The following is a 15579-nucleotide window of genomic DNA, read 5'->3' as shown; positions in this document are numbered from 1 at the left end:
AGCTGGGCAGCACCCACGGCTCTTTGGGATTTGTGTGATATGTTCACCAGTGTGACGGGGAGAGAGGCAACCCCATCCTCTCCCCATTTGCCCCTGGAAACACAAGGTGGTCCTCTAGCAATTAGCCCACCATTCCTGCTGCCCTTTGACCCTTGCACACACACCAGCCCCTGCCAGCCCTCTCAGCACTTAGCAAATTCAGGGCTCCTGTGTGTGGAGAAAACTGAGGGTGCATGCACAAGGCCCATTGGTCATCTGCAAGATCAAGTCCACATTCCTGACACATTGCAGCCTGACCCCAGTAATGGCCACAGGCAGTCTGTTTCTACCTGCCGACCACAGTGATTCACCTAAAGATGCTTACAGGGATGGTACATGGGCTATCTGATGGACAAGATAGAGGGTGACAAAAAATTTTTTTTTTAGGTTTTTGTAGTACGTAGATGATGAAGGGCAAAAATAGTAAAGGGTGAGAGCAAGCTCTAAAAAATTAAGCAAAGTAAAATTGAGTGTGAGGTCAGGGAAACTTCCCTAAGGAGGTGCTGTCAGAGGAAGCATGGTGAGGATGGTGGTGAGGGTGACTGCAGGACTAGAGAAGAGAACGTTCTGGCACCAAAAAGTGATGGAGACATTGGCAAGAAGTTGAAGGAATCGGGCAGGTCTGGGTAGGAAGGAGGATTTTCAGGCAGGAAGGGGTTATGATTGAGCTCCTATTGCTGAGATCAGGAGCTGGGAATGTGTCTAGAATGTTCCTTCAAGCCATCAGTTGCTCCAAGAATTTTGTGTGTGTTCTTGGCACCATATTTGAACCTAATAACGTGATGTTGGTGGCTTTTCTGCCCATGATAGAGTAGGTGGGAGAGAACGTGGAGTTCTATATCTATGTCTACCCCCCATTCAGCAATATGTCATCTACCCACACACCATCCATCTCCTGTTCATCCATACAAACTTCCATCCATCCAAACTTCATGTACTCCCCATCCTTCTATTGTTCATCCATCAACCACCCATCTACCTTCCATCGAACTGTCTATGCACCCAAGTGTGTATCCATACATCATGTCCCGACCATCCACCCAGACAACATAAACCCATCATCCATCCATTCTACATACGTTTATCATCCATCCATCCATCCATCATCATCTTCCTTCCCACGTCAACTCAATCACCACCATCCACCATCTATCCAACATGATCCAACCATTGATCCAGCCATCCATCCACCCAACTCCTATCTATCCATCTTCAATTTATTTTTAAAAATACGTCATCCATCCATCAACAATCCACTAATGTCCAACCATCTAGACATACATTCGTTTTACTACTGCCATCATTATTCATCTTCCTACCCAACCATCATCCATGGTCATCATTCATCTATCCTTCCATCCATCTACCCATCTGCTCATCCATACATCCCTGCATGCATGCCTCCATCCATCCATCAGTGGATGCCTCCATCCATCCATCCATCCATCCATCCATCCATCCATCCATTCATCCATCCATGTAGACATGCATGCAAGCTTCCATCCATCCTGTGATGCAGATGCTCTCAGGATTTACTTACAAGGAAATTATTTTCCTTCTAATCTTGCTTATATCTCAGGAGGAGAAGGGCAGTGATGGGCAGGGAAGACTGAGGCCAGATAGACAAGTAGGGTGGATCGCAGCCAAGGGCTCAGGAGCCCTTGGAATCTTAAATCTGGGGCAGATTTTCCTCAGAGAACCCACTGGCTGAGATAGGAAGCAGCTGGTCGCAGACCCCCCAGGGCACTGGAGAGGGTCAGCATAGTTGTGAGGCCTCCTATGTGTCTGGGCTTGTGACATCACAGGCAGGACCAATCCTGGACAGCACAGTGACTTGGGGAACCCAACGGGGCTTCCAGGAAAGCGTCCCTGAAAACACGCTCCAGGGCACCTAGCAACCCTCGGCCAGGAGGATTGTCTCAGTGTGGGCAGCAACGCGTAGACTGGTTCTGGGTGGCAGAGTGGCACCCCACAGGTCACACGTGTCCCATCTGGGCTTCTATGACCAGATGCCCCCAGATTGAGGGCACCAGCCTTGGGGTGAGACATGACTAGGGACTCGGGTAGGACAGGGGCACGCATGTCCCCGACCCATCCCATACCACCCTAGGAAGTAGGGGGCAGACTGAGCCCTGGAGCCAGACCACAAGACAGGGAAGACTTTGGGGTCCAGGTGTGCAAGGTAGAGAGGAGGGTCTGGGGCGATGGCTGGAGCGGAAGAGTTCAGCAGGGAAGGAGATTGAGGGGTGGAGGAGCCCACAATTCTGCAGAGGAGACAGGGGCCCTGCTGGGGAGAAGCAGGAGGAGAGCACCCCTGCTAGAAAAATGGAAGCAGGTGAGAAGCACCCCTGCTGGGGAAAGGAAAGGAGGAGGGCAGCGCCACCTGCTGGGGAAATGGAAGTAGGAAGGGATAGCGCCCTGCTGGGAAAAGGGAAGCAGGAGGGGAGCGCCACCTGGTGGAGAAAGGGAAGCAGAAAGGGAGTGTGCCCTGCTGGCAAAAGGGGAGCAGGAGGGGAGCGCCCTCTGCTGGGGAAAAAGAAGCAGGTGGGGAGCGCCCCTCACTGTGGAAAGGGAAGCAGGAGGGTGGCGCCCCCTGCTGAAGAAAGGAAGCAGGAGGGGAGTGCCCTGCTGTGGAAAGGGAAGCAGGACCAGAGGGTCCCAGCTAGGGAAAGGGAAGTAGGAGGGGAGCTACCCCTACTGGGGAAAGGGAAGCAGGAAGGGAGCGTCACTGCTGGGGGTAAGCTAGAGGTGAGCGCCCCCTGCTGGGAAAAGGGAAACAGGATGGGAATGCCTCCTGTCGGAGAAACGGAAGCAAGAGGCAACCCCCTCATCCCCCGCTGAAGAGAGGGAAGCAGGAAGAGAGCGCCCCCTGCTAGGGAAAGGGACGCAAGAGGGGAGCGCCACCTAATGGAGAAGTGGAAGTAGAAAGGGAATGCGCCCTGCTGTGGAAAAGGAAGCAGGAAGGGAGTGCACCCTGCTGGGGAAAGGGAAGCATCAAGGGACCGCCCCTGCTGGGGAAAGGGAAGCAGAAGAGGAGCAACCCCATACTGGGGGAAGGGAAGCAGGCGGGGAGACCCCATGCCCCCATGCTGGGGAAAAGGTAGCAGGAAGGGAGCACTCCTTGATGGGGAAATGGAATCAGGTTGGGAGCGCCACCTGCTGGGGAGATGGAAGTAGGAAGGGAGTGGGCCCTGCTGCAAGAGAGAAGCAGGAAGGCAGCCCCCTTCTTGGGGAAAGAGAACAGGAGGGGAGCGCCCCTGCTGGGGAATGGGAAGCAGGATGAGAGTGGCCCCTGCTGGAAAAAAAGGGGAGCAGGAGGGAAGCGAACCTGCTGGGGAAAGGGAAGCAGGAAGGGAGCGCCCCCTGCTGGCGAAAGGGAAGCATCAAGAGAGCGACCCATGCTGGGGAAGCTGAAGCAGGAGGGGAGCACCACCTGCTGGGGAAATGGGAGTAGGAACGGAGTGTGCTCTGCTGGGAAAAGGGGAGCAGGAAGGGAGCAAGCCTGCTGTGGAAAGGGAAGTAGGAGGGGAGCGCCCTCTGCTGGGGAATGGGAAGCAGGAGGGGAGCGCCCCCTGCTGGGGAATGGGAAGCAGGAGGGGAGCGCCCCCTGCTGGGGAATGGGAAGCAGGAGGGGAGCGCCCCCTGCTGGGGAATGGGAAGCAGGAGGGGAGCGCCCCCTGCTGGGGAATGGGAAGCAGGAGGGGAGCGCCCCCTGCTGGGGAATGGGAAGCAGGAAGGGAGCGCCCCCTGCTGGGGAATGGGAAGCAGGAGGGGAGCGCCCCCTGCTGGGGAATGGGAAGCAGGAGGGGAGCGCCCCCTGCTGGGGAATGGGAAGCAGGAGGGGAGCGCCCCCTGCTGGGGAATGGGAAGCAGGAGGGGAGCGCCCCCTGCTGGGGAATGGGAAGCAGGAGGGGAGCGCCCCCTGCTGGGGAATGGGAAGCAGGAGGGGAGCGCCCCCTAGTGGAAGGAGGACAGAGGCAGTGCTGATGTGACTGGGCTGAAACAGAGTTTGCTGCTCTCCGTGCAAACAGTCTCAGGGTCCCCCAGACTCTGGCTTGAGACCACCTCCTCCTGATACAGGGTCTCTCCGTGCATCTCTGCCTCATCTCTTCTCCCTGAAGGTCCCTACCACAGGGAAGGGCTCCTCATGCCCTCAGTTTGCCTGAGAGACACTAAGGCCTGAGGGTCCTGGGCCAGTCCTGAGGTTTGGGGCTTCATGTCACTGCACCTTTGGTCCCATAAGACCGTCTCAGGGGAAGAGGGGGATGGGGGCTCTGGGCACGGGGCTCTTCCTCCAGGGGGCTGACGGAGGAACCTGGGAGGAAGGCCTGGAGCAGCCTGGGAGCACCAGGAGTGATGGGGTGTGTGTACTGCAAATCGGGGACTCCAACCACCAACCCACAGGCACCCCTAAATGTCTGCTGCAGGCGAGAGGGACCCAGAGTTCAGCCTGTATCTGAGTTAAAGTTTCTGGGAGCCAAGAGGCCTGCAAGCACTTCCGGGTTAAAGTGACACAGAGGTCAAACAGAGAAAGGGCTCTAGTCCTATAACCATGGACACGATGACAGAGAACAAGGGGGGAGAGCCACTCCCACTCCAGTACAGGATCCCGAGGGGGTCTCCCCTGGAGAATTGCTCCCACTTCCGGTCTGCACCTCCTTCTCTCCCTGTTGTATTTACCCCTTCTGGAATGTGTCCTGAACCCCTTACACCCGGAACCCTTCCCAGCCCCAGCTGGTGCCCATGACATGATGCTGCCGTGGGAGTGACTCTGGGAAGGTTTCTCTGCCCTCATGCCTCCTCTGCCCCCAGCACCATGGGACTCTCATTCTTCCTCGGCCTGGCGCTTCTGTGCAGTGGCTCAGCACACCCTCTCCCATAGAGAGAACCTGGCCAAGACCCAGCCTGTCCCTGCAAGTGTTCCCGTGTCCAGGTTCTGGACTGTTTCTTTGATCTCTGCCCACCTTCCTCCAGTGGCTTCTTCTCCCTCTGATTATAACCATGAGCCTGGTTGTGCTCCCCCTGGGTGCCGAGAGTAGCATCAAAGTACAGCTCCTGAGGGCTCTGTGTCTGGACACCCAAATGATCTGAGTAGCAGTTCCCAGTGACTTCCAGAAGCTTCTGCAGGACCTGAACCAACCCAGAGATGGTCAGCAGCTGAGCCTGGGCAGCAGTTTGTTCATCCGTGCTAAGTTGGGGACCAGGAGCTGTCCTGCAGGGCAATGGTGGTGCCCAACCACAGAGACGGCTGTGGCCTCCCGGTCCTTCCCCTGAAGGGTGTCCTGCAATGGCTTGAGGGACAGATCAGCTGAGAAATACTGCACAAGCGGCTCTGGCTGCTGAGGAAGAGGCGTCTGCACACCGGCTGCTCCCACCCCCCCCCCCCCCCACACACACACACTGTCCCAGGCTGCAACTGCCCTAAAGCTGTCGCCTGGGTCTGGACATGCCCATGGCCATCCTGACGGTCACCTGAGGACTGGATATCTCTGGGCCTTTATGTCCCTTTAAGGTTGCCTCTGCAATTCCCAATGCTCTCGGAGACTTGGGACTCCTGGGTGTCTTAGCCCAGTGCACTGAAGGGCTGCAGAGGTGAACAAAGTGACACAGACACCCACCTGCCACTAATTGCCAGAAGAGCCCTTTCTCTCAGAAAATCTGACAGGAAACATGTTTAACTGCAAAGAAATGGTTGCATCAGCCCGAGAATAAATAAACCGTTGAGCCCAGGGAGGAGGCGAGGGCGAAGGTCTGTGTTACCTCATGGTTCACAGTGCCAGACTCAGGGGGAGAGAGACCAGAATCACTGGTGCAGGGGCCCCAGGGGACACTGTGGCAGAGGGGAGGCGGCAAAACCTGATGGCTGGACCCTGAGAGTTCCTCAGCCTTCCAGTCTGAGGGCGGAGGCATGTCAGTCCTGCTGGCCCTGCTCCTGGGGACTGCACTCTGCCCCCATGTCCTCAGCCTCCTGGAGGGCACTAACGAGCCGGAGACAGTGACCCAGGCGGACAGGGACAGCAGCACCCTAGTGGGCATCCTCAGTCTAGCCCACAGCAACACCGACTTTGCCTTCAGCCTCTACAAGCTCTTGGCTGCCCAGAGTCCTGGGTACAATGTCATCTTCTTCCCACTCAGCACCTCCATGGCCTTGGCACTGGGGGCCCGTGAACCCACACAGACCAAGATCCTGAAGTGCATCAAGTTCAACTTCACCGACACCCCCAAGGCCAACATCCACCGGGGATTCCAGCAGCTACTGAGACATCTGAGCAGGCTTGGGGGGCCCTTGCATATGAATGTGGGCAGCGCCATGTCCCTGGACCTGCAGGAGTGTTTCCGGCAGAAGGCCTGGGTGTTGCATGCAGCCAACTCCATCTTCTTCACAGACTTTCCCTAAAGTAACTTAGGTATTAGATATTTGGTGTTAGAGTATTCTGAACTTAACTATAGTTACTTCGCTGGATTGCATATTCTCATGTTTCAAGTTACTCACTGGCACGATTTTTATTTCACACAGAAGACTTCCTTGGTGTCCTGGCAAATTGTTCTAATAGTGATTAAACTACCTCACTTTTATTTGGAAACTCCTTTCTCCAGAACATCCTTTTTGTCGGCAATGTGGAGTGCACTCAGCAGTGCTCAGGAACTTGTCCTAACTCTGTATTACCAATCTGTTCCCGCAGTGCTAGGGTGACCTTCCTGGGGATTGACCTCAGGGTCCTACTAGAAGAGAATGACCTCTATCCCCTGAGCTACCTCTCCAGCACTCTCTACTTTTCTTTGCTAAGATATTCCAGGAGCAGGTTTTTGCTCTTGTTTTATAAATCCTCCCTTCCACTCCCTGGCTTATCACTGTCACTGTCACTGTCCTCCCATTGTTCATTGATTTTGCTCTAGAGGGCCCAGTAATGTCTCCATTGGAGACTTTGTTGTTACTGTGTTTGGCATACGTCACGGGGAGCTTGCCAGGCTCTGCCGTGCGGGCGAGATACTCTCGGTAGCTTGCCGGGCTCTCCAAGAGGGGCGGAGGAATCGAACTCGGGTCGGCCATGTTGGCTGCGTGCAAGGCAAATGCCCTACTGTTGGAGTACACGGAGCTTAGGTTTATCAGATTGTACCCATCACAGTGCTCCCGAGTCACTCCCATTACTTTGTCTGTCTGTAACCTCTTCTATGCTCTCTTCCCCAACCAATTTGTAAGGTCTCATCCTTCTTAGACACTGAAGCTGTACTGTAAGTCAATATTGTCTTTCTCCTCTCCTTATGTCTTTGAGCAGTTTACTTTAATGCAATGTCCTTTTGTATAGATACAGGAAGACAATTAATATTATGCTTTATAACTTAGGAATTGATTGGCTTTGAATATTATTCACTCCTGGGCATCTGCCTTCTCAGCTTAAGCCTCAGTTGCCCTCACTTCCTAGCATCCCAAGGGCAGGGTCCCGACGTGGGACTGGATGGAACCAGGGCAAGTTATGTGCTACCCTGGCATCGCGATGGGCCAGGCCAAGGTGCCACGATTCTTAACTATAAGTTAAGAGTTTGGTCATAGGCAAATGATGTCATGATCCAAAAGTAACGACAAGACTAGGGCCCTGCTGCTAGGAATAGGAAAGATATCTGGCCTGAGCACTGCAGTCTGAGATCAAGATGGCCCTAAGAGAGCAATTCTATAAGCTCAAAGTATTTCTTACTGTGTGCATATGAAATGATTACATCTCCATTGGAGACTTTGTTGTTACTGTGTCTGGCATATCCAATACTCTCGGTAGCTTGCCAGCCCCTCTCGGAGAGCCTGGCAAGCTACCGAGAGTATTGGATATGCCAGACACAGTAACAACAAAGTCTCCAATGGAGATGTTACTGGGCCCGCTCGAGCAAATCGACGATCAACGGGAGGGCCTTTACCTTTACCTTTACCTTTATGCTTATATGTTGGTTGGACAAGGAGAGGAGAAACACGTCCTAGAAGCAGTTTCCTGTGTGTCCTGACTAGCTTGGATGAGACTGCTTTTTTGGAGATGTAGATTCCAAGCTCTAGCAGACTGGTCTTTGTTGTGCTAATCTAAGTGCTTGTAGCTTGTGAAAAGGTGAGGCCAGGATTACTGGCCTGTGGATGTAAGGAAACAATGTATGTTTGCCGCCTCAATGTTCTTTCTGTAACTCCTTTTGATGACATCATTATATTGCGCCCTTTAGAGGTACTATAATCTATATAAGGGAGATTTCAGGGCTCTCTGGGGGGACACGTGCATCAGAGAACCTGGGAAGATGGGGCTGAGGACAGAAGCGGAGAGAACAAAGGCGCACGTGCTCGAGGATTCCTGAGGCCTCCATGACATACATCTCTTCCATGTAATAAACGGCTACTAAGACCAACCAGCCTGGTCCCCGTTTCCTTCCTTCGCCTGACCATCGCCATCGACCTCCCTGGAGTGGGGAAACGGCCAGACCGCCGGCCCTTTTTATTTTGTGTGTGTTTACACACCCTACTGCTGTGCTATCGCTCCAGCCCTGGCTTATCATGATCATTTATCATTTTGTTGATAGCCATATGTAGATTCCCTTGTAAGTGATCAGCTTCTTTCTGACTGCTTTTAGGCTATCATTTTCTTCTATTTTTGAGTTTTTCTATTGGGTGTCTCAGAGAAAATTTTTTTCTGTGTGTCCCTTAAAGTACTGCATTTCTGTCTTCATGTCTGAGGAAGCTGTCATGTGCTCTTGTCTTACCTGACCATCTTTGAAAAAGAATCCCTCAGTCCGGCTTGTGAAATCTCAGTCTTTCTAGGGCCAGCTGTGAGCACATCTGTGCCAAGCTTCTTGCTCCCTCTGGTGGCAGAATTTTTAAGCTCCAACGACTTGATTTTGGAACACTGTGGGCCAGTTGCTTGCAGTTTTTTTTATTACTTTTCTAATGAATCCCCGTAAGATATAGTTATAAAGCTTTTATAATTGAGTCTCAGTTATGCAATGATCAATACCCATCCCTCCACCAGTGTACATTTTCCACCACCAATGTCTCCAATATCCCTCCCACCACCCCACCCTACCCCACCCCCTGCCTCTATGGCAGACAATTTCCTTATTATTCTCTCTCTACTTTTGGGAATTATGGTTTGCAATGCAGATACTGAGATGTCATCATGTTTGGTCCTTTATCTACTTTCAACACACATCTCCCACCCCGAGCGATCCCTCCAACCATCATTGACTTAGTGATTCCTTCTCTATCCCACTGCCTTCCCCCACAGCTCATGAGGCAGACTTCCAACCATGTGGGAGCAATCTTCCTGGACCTTTTCTCTACTGTCCTTAGGTATCAGTCTAAGATTATGTTATTTCATATTCCACACTGTGTTTGGCATATTGAATACGTCACGGGTAGCTTGCCAGGCTTTGCCGTGCGGGCGAGATACTCTCGGTAGCTTGCCGGGCTCTTTGAGAGAGAGAGCCAAACACAGTAATAACAAGTCTCACGATGGAGACGTTACTGGGCCCACTCAAGCAAATCAATAAACAACGGAAGGACCGTGACCGTGACCATGACATTCCACAAATGAGTGCAGTCATTCTAAGTCTGTCGCTCTCCTTCTGACTCATTTCACTTAGCATGATGCTCTCCATGTCCATCCACTTATAAGCAAATTTCATGACTTCATCCGTCCTAACAGCTGCATAGTATTCCATTGCAGAGATGGACCAAAGTTTCTTTAACCACTCATCTTTTCTCAGGCACTCTGGTTGTTTCCAGATTCTGGCTATTGTGAACAGTGCCACAATGAACAGACAAGTTGCTTGCAATGTGTTTGCTTTCCCAAGGCTGGGGTCAGCTCTCGGACCCAAACTCTGGCTGGCATTCTCACATGCTTACTGTGTACGTACAAATCTCATTTCCACCAGCCCCGAGAAGAGGCACACAAATCTGACTGTGGGAGGGGGTGAGGCATGCAGAGTCTCTGGGAGCCAGTTTCAGGCACTCTGTGGATCTGGGTAGCTTGTGAGCGGATGTGATTGTCCCAGCCCTGTACTCCTGCAATGGGTCACTACCGGAAGTCAAGCCATGCACAACTTAGCACTCCAATGTGGTGAGAGAGAAACTGGAGGGGAGCTGTGCTCTCTCCCTGCTCTGACTTCTCCATTTAAGAAGAGAATGATTGGGAAGCTCCTCTTGGCACTGAAAAGGCCACCCTGAGGGGGGAAGAGAGGGTGACCGTGGTAGCACTCACTAGGACTTGTGGCCTTTCTGGTACATCCATACTCGGGAGGTCTAGAGTATCTCTACCAGCATCCTAAACTCTTTACATGGGCCATTGTCCAAGATGGTGGTCTCCAGGGGTCCCCAGAATGCAGCCAAGAGAATGAGGTGCTCGTTAGCCCCTCTAGGGTTTGTATCCCAGCTGAAGTCGGTATGGCCACTGCCTGGCTCCCCCGCATCTTGGATGTATAAATCTGGGTCCGTCCAAACCACAAATGCATACTTTTTTGTCCATAGATTGAGGCCAAATTATTGCTAGGGGGAATGTCTTCTTGTGCTTATTTGGCGGTGCTCAGGAACCAAGTCTTGGCTCTGTGCTCAGGGATCCCTCTCAGAAGTGCTCAGGAAACCACCTGTGGTTCTGGGGATCAAATTCAGGGTAACGGCCTGCAAGGCAATTGCCCTGCACACTGGGCTATCTCTCCCATCCTTCCTGGGGGGGTATGAGAGACACGGCTTATTTAGTGACTTTATCGACATCACCCACGTCACCTCAGAATGGGTTCAAAGAGTGATGGCTAACAGGACAACATTGCAGATGGGGAGAGATTTGAAAACGTCACCCTTACGGTGGAGAAGCAGTACAAAGAGCTAGTGTGGAAGCTTCCCATGAAGGAGATGTGGGTTCAATCCCCAGCATCAGACTGCCTCCCTAAGCAACTGCAAGTGTGATTCCCAAACAAACACAATGAGAAAAAAAAGCCATCCTGACAGGTGCCAGAGACATGGTACAGTGGGTAGGGCTCTTGATGCTCACACCGCTGACCCAAGTTTGTTCCCCAGTGCCCCATACGGTCCTGTGAGTCCACCAGGAGTGATCCTCAGTGCAGAGCCAGGAGAGAGCCCTGAGCACCATTGAGTGTGGCCTCCCCAAGGAAACAAAGCAAAACAAACCACATGACTAAAAAAACGAAGCAAAATGCCCCCAAAATTCTATCTTGACCCCCTGGTGTTAGAAACTGTGAGGAGAAAGGGAAAGGGTCCGAGAGGTGTCTGAGAGGCATAATTGACCCGGTTTTGTGTGTGAAGGGCAGGAAGGAAGCAAGACTGACGCTCCCGTTGCAGGGTTGGGAGCTTGGCGAGCTGAAGAACGCCGTGTCTCTATGAGAGACAAAAGGAGAGAGGTGATGTGCTCTCATTCCGCCATCGGCCTTGGAAGAAGAGAAGTAGTGGGGCTTAGGGACGTAGCAGAGGCAGAGTGAGGAACTCTGGCTGGAGAGATGGGCTTGGTGGCCAGCGTGCCTCAGTGGAGCTCCGAGAGGAGACGGGGATCTTGTGAGCTCATGTGTGGTGGAGAGTTGGGTGCCCACAGCAAGGGGCAAGCAGAGCACAAGGAGGAGGACAGATGTGAGGAAAGCATGGTCTCGAAGCAGTGGGGACACAGCAAGTGGAAGGAGGTTGAACAGCCACAGGGAAGAGCGTTGCTCTGAAATCATCTGACAGTGGTGGGCAGGAGACAGGTGGGGATCAAGCTCGAGAGGTCAGTGCAGGAGTGAGACCAGCACCAGGGAGGGAGGAGCAGGAGTGAGATCAGCAGTGGGGAGGGTCAGTTGAGGGGTGAGACAAGCACCAGGGAGGGTAAGAGAAGGGGTGAGACCAGCAGTGGGGAGGGTCAGTGCAGGGGTGAGACCAGCAGTGGGGAGAGTCAGTGCAGGGGTGAGACCAGCAGTGGGGAGGGTCAGAGCAGAGGTGAGACCAGCACCAGAGAGGGTCAGTTCAGGGGTGAGACCAGCACCAGGGAGGGTCAGTGCAGGGGTGAGAACAGCACCAGGGAGGGTCGGTGCAGGCATGAGACCAGCAGTGGGGAGGTCAGTGCAGGGGTGAGACCAGCAGTGGGAGGGTCAGAGCAAGGGTGAGACCAGCACCAGGGAGGGTTGGCCCACTGTGGCTTGGGTGAATGAAAGCCACTCTAAGGACCTGTGGCTCTAACCTGGGGTCACCTAGGAATGCTCTCAGGGACTTTAGAGACGTGCTGTGGAAAGATCTCAAATGACCTGTGAAGGGAAATACTTGGTGGGGGGGGGGGGGGTGGTGAGAGCATGAGGAGGGAGGGGGCTGAGAGCAAGCAGGGGGCCTAGAGTGAGGGGGTCAGCTGCTCCCAGGCCACCGTCCCTAGACACCAACCAACAGAGCACCAGGCCAGCACCTCAACACAATGGCAGGTCTACCCAGGCAGGCGTGTCTGAATACAGCTGGTCCAACGGAGGCTGGGCACAGTCCAGGAAACCATACTGCCTCACCTCTGCCCCTGGCATGGAGTCAACTTTGAGCCCAGGTCCCATTATTCAAGGTCTCTGCTGGTGTGGCCTCCATGTCACCCATTCCTGAAGGGACTTTGGCCGCAGTGAGGGGCTGAGTCAGGAGCACGGCTGAGATTTGAGCCCTGGCTTCGTCCTGGCCAAGCTCTGCGCAGGCCAGTGAAACATTGCTCTTGCCCTGAGCGGGGAGGTGACCGTCCATGCTCACGGGGAGGGGTGAGAAGTGATCTCAGGCTAGGGTTTCTGTTTTGATCAGAGAAGTGACAGACTGCCAGGCCTGGTTCAGTCCCAACAGAGCAGCAAGGGACGGTCCACAGCACAGGGACTGCATCTGTCAGCTGACCACTGCCTAGCAAGGGGCTGGAATGACAGGTGACAAGTCTGACAGTTAAGTGTGGAGTCTTTTACTTTGGGAGAGTTGAACCACACCCAGTGATGCTGAGGACTTGCTCCTGGCTCTGTGCTCAGGGGACCACATGCAGTGCTATGGATCTTAAGTCTGTTGGGCTGTATTGTCTAACTTACTCCAGCTGAGGATTTCATTGGGGACCACAGCCGACAGTGCTCAGGGCCTCGTCCTGTCTCAGTGCTCAGGGAGCCTGATGTAAAATCAGCACCTTCCCTGCTATGCTGTTGGATTATTTGCCCCAAGCGTGGGGTTTTGAGGTGGTTGACAGAGCTCAGTGGTAGAACAACTGCCTTATTTGTGGGAATCTCTGGTGTTCAATTTCTGGCACTGTCCAAAAACACAAAACAGGAAACAAAAAACAACTTAGGTGTGGAGTGAGTATGGAAGTCAGAGCGGTGGGGCAGTAAGAAGGCCCACTGAGGAGCCCCGAGGGGTTATGAACAATTCCAGCATTTTCCATGCTGGTGACTTGCAAGGCTGCCATGCCCCTGGGCTCTGAGGGTGCTACCCACCCAGCTCTCTCCCAGGAGCTCAGGAAATGACTTTGCTGCACCCAGGAGGCCTTAATCCCACAGGGTCATACCCCAAACTCTCAGCAGACAGCCCCACAGAACCGTCAGGGACCCTTTGGGAGCAGAAATTGGGTCGATGTCCTCTGCATGGGCCGGGGGACATGGCTGGGTCTTGGGGAGGTGTCCTCTGGAAGTGAGACAAGGCCAGCCAGGAAGCTGTGTGGAGCCAGAGCCCTGACAAACCTCAGGCCTGCCAGAAGCCCGTGTGGGGACCCCCAGAAGGGGCGTGAGAGGGTGGAGGGAGTGCAATCAAGAGAGCATGCACCCTATGCCAGGACCTCCTATGTTACACACACGTGCATGCACACACACACACACGCACACGCACACAAGCGTACCCAGACCCCCTGCACATCTCTGATACATGTATGTATCACACGCACAATGTGTGTATGTGCACACACAGAGATGACACACACAAACATGTATACACCCTGAATGCATCACTCATGCACCGGACACACGGCACTTGCCTACACACATTCACATGCATACATGGACACACACTGTGCACATGGGCACGCATGCAATTGCACACGGCGGGCTGAGGACAGCGGGAAGGCAGAGCCCGGAGTGCAGAGTGAGGCAGCAGGAGGAGGGGAGAAAGCCTCACGGGCTCCTGGCAGAGCCGAGGAAATTGTTTCCAGAGACACTTTGGAGCTGTCCCCCCCCACCCCCCCGCCCCTGCGGCCTGTCACTTAGCAGGCCTAGGGTCTAGAGGTCCCCTTGCAGCTGCCAGGGCTGGGTGGCAGGAGGGCAGGCTGGGGCAGATGGGGCTGCTGGAGAAAATCTCCTCAAACCAGGCTTGGCACGCGACCCCCCCGGGTTGCCCTGGGCCGGGGGAAGGGGGGGTTGGCTGAGAAAAGTGCTCCAATCTGGAGGGTCCACAGGCCCTGTCCAAGGCTCCCAGGCTCATTGCCGCAGGCTGTGAGGTAACCGGAGAGCCCTGAGGCATGGGCCTGCACCCAGGCCCTCCCTAGGGAGGGGCGCTTGTCTGCTGGACGTGGGGGTGACCAGACTCAGGCTCCCATGGTCCTCAGGGGACAGAGCTGTGCGCGTGCAGGGTCCAACAGGAGACTTCTTCTTTCATTGCAGATGCATCATGGGGGGGGGGGGGCGCGAGGTGAGCCCCCGCCCCCCCACAACACAAGTGTCCCCTTGGGGATGCCAGGGGACATCAGCCGTCTCCCCTCCCTAAGCTCCTCCTGACCCTTTCCCAAAGTTCCAGGATCCCCTGCAGGAGGGAGAGTTGGTGGCTTGGATGCTGCCCTCAGTCTCTTCTGTGTCTCCCTCCCTGAGTTTATCCCTGGCAGCTGACAGAACCGGACCTACAGGCCAGATACAGCAGGCAGAACTGGTCCTATAGTCCAAATACAGCTCACAGAACCAGTCTGACAGTCAAAACCCATCTCACAGAACTGGTTCTGCAGTTCAAATACAGCACACAGAACCAGTCCAATAGTCCAAATACAGCATGCAGAACCAATCCTACAGTCTGAAAAGAACTCACAGAACTGATTCTGCAGTTCAAACACAACTCACAGAACTGGTCCTATAGTTCAAAAATAGCACACGGAATAGGTCCAACAGTCCAAATACACAGAACTGGCCCTACAGTCCAAATACAGCATGCAGAACCAGTCCTACGGTCTGAAAAGATCTCACAGACTGGTCCTGCAGTCCAAATACAGCTCGCAGAACTGGTCCTACAATCCAGATACAGCATGCAGAACCAGTCCTACAGTCCGAAAAGAGTTCACAGAACTGGTTCTGTAGTCTAGATGCAGCACACAGAACTGGTGCAACAGTCCAAGTACAGCTCACAGAACTAGTCCGACAGCCAGAACACAGCTCACAGAACCCATGCTACAGTCTGGATGCTGAGGCCTCCATCGTCCTGGGACAGTCTGTCTCTCACAGTAGAACACCCTGCAGAGCCAGCCTCTAGTAACGAACCCGTGTAGTGAAAAGGTGACCTATCATACAGGGGGGAAAAAAAACAACATTTGCAAACCATGTATCTGGTAAGAATCAAGACCCAAAATG

This window comes from Sorex fumeus, unplaced genomic scaffold (assembly GCF_029834395.1).
Source record: "Sorex fumeus unplaced genomic scaffold, SorFum_2.1 ptg000098l, whole genome shotgun sequence".
NCBI lineage: Eukaryota > Metazoa > Chordata > Mammalia > Eulipotyphla > Soricidae > Sorex > Sorex fumeus.
Note: the sequence above shows the minus strand (reverse complement) of the source record.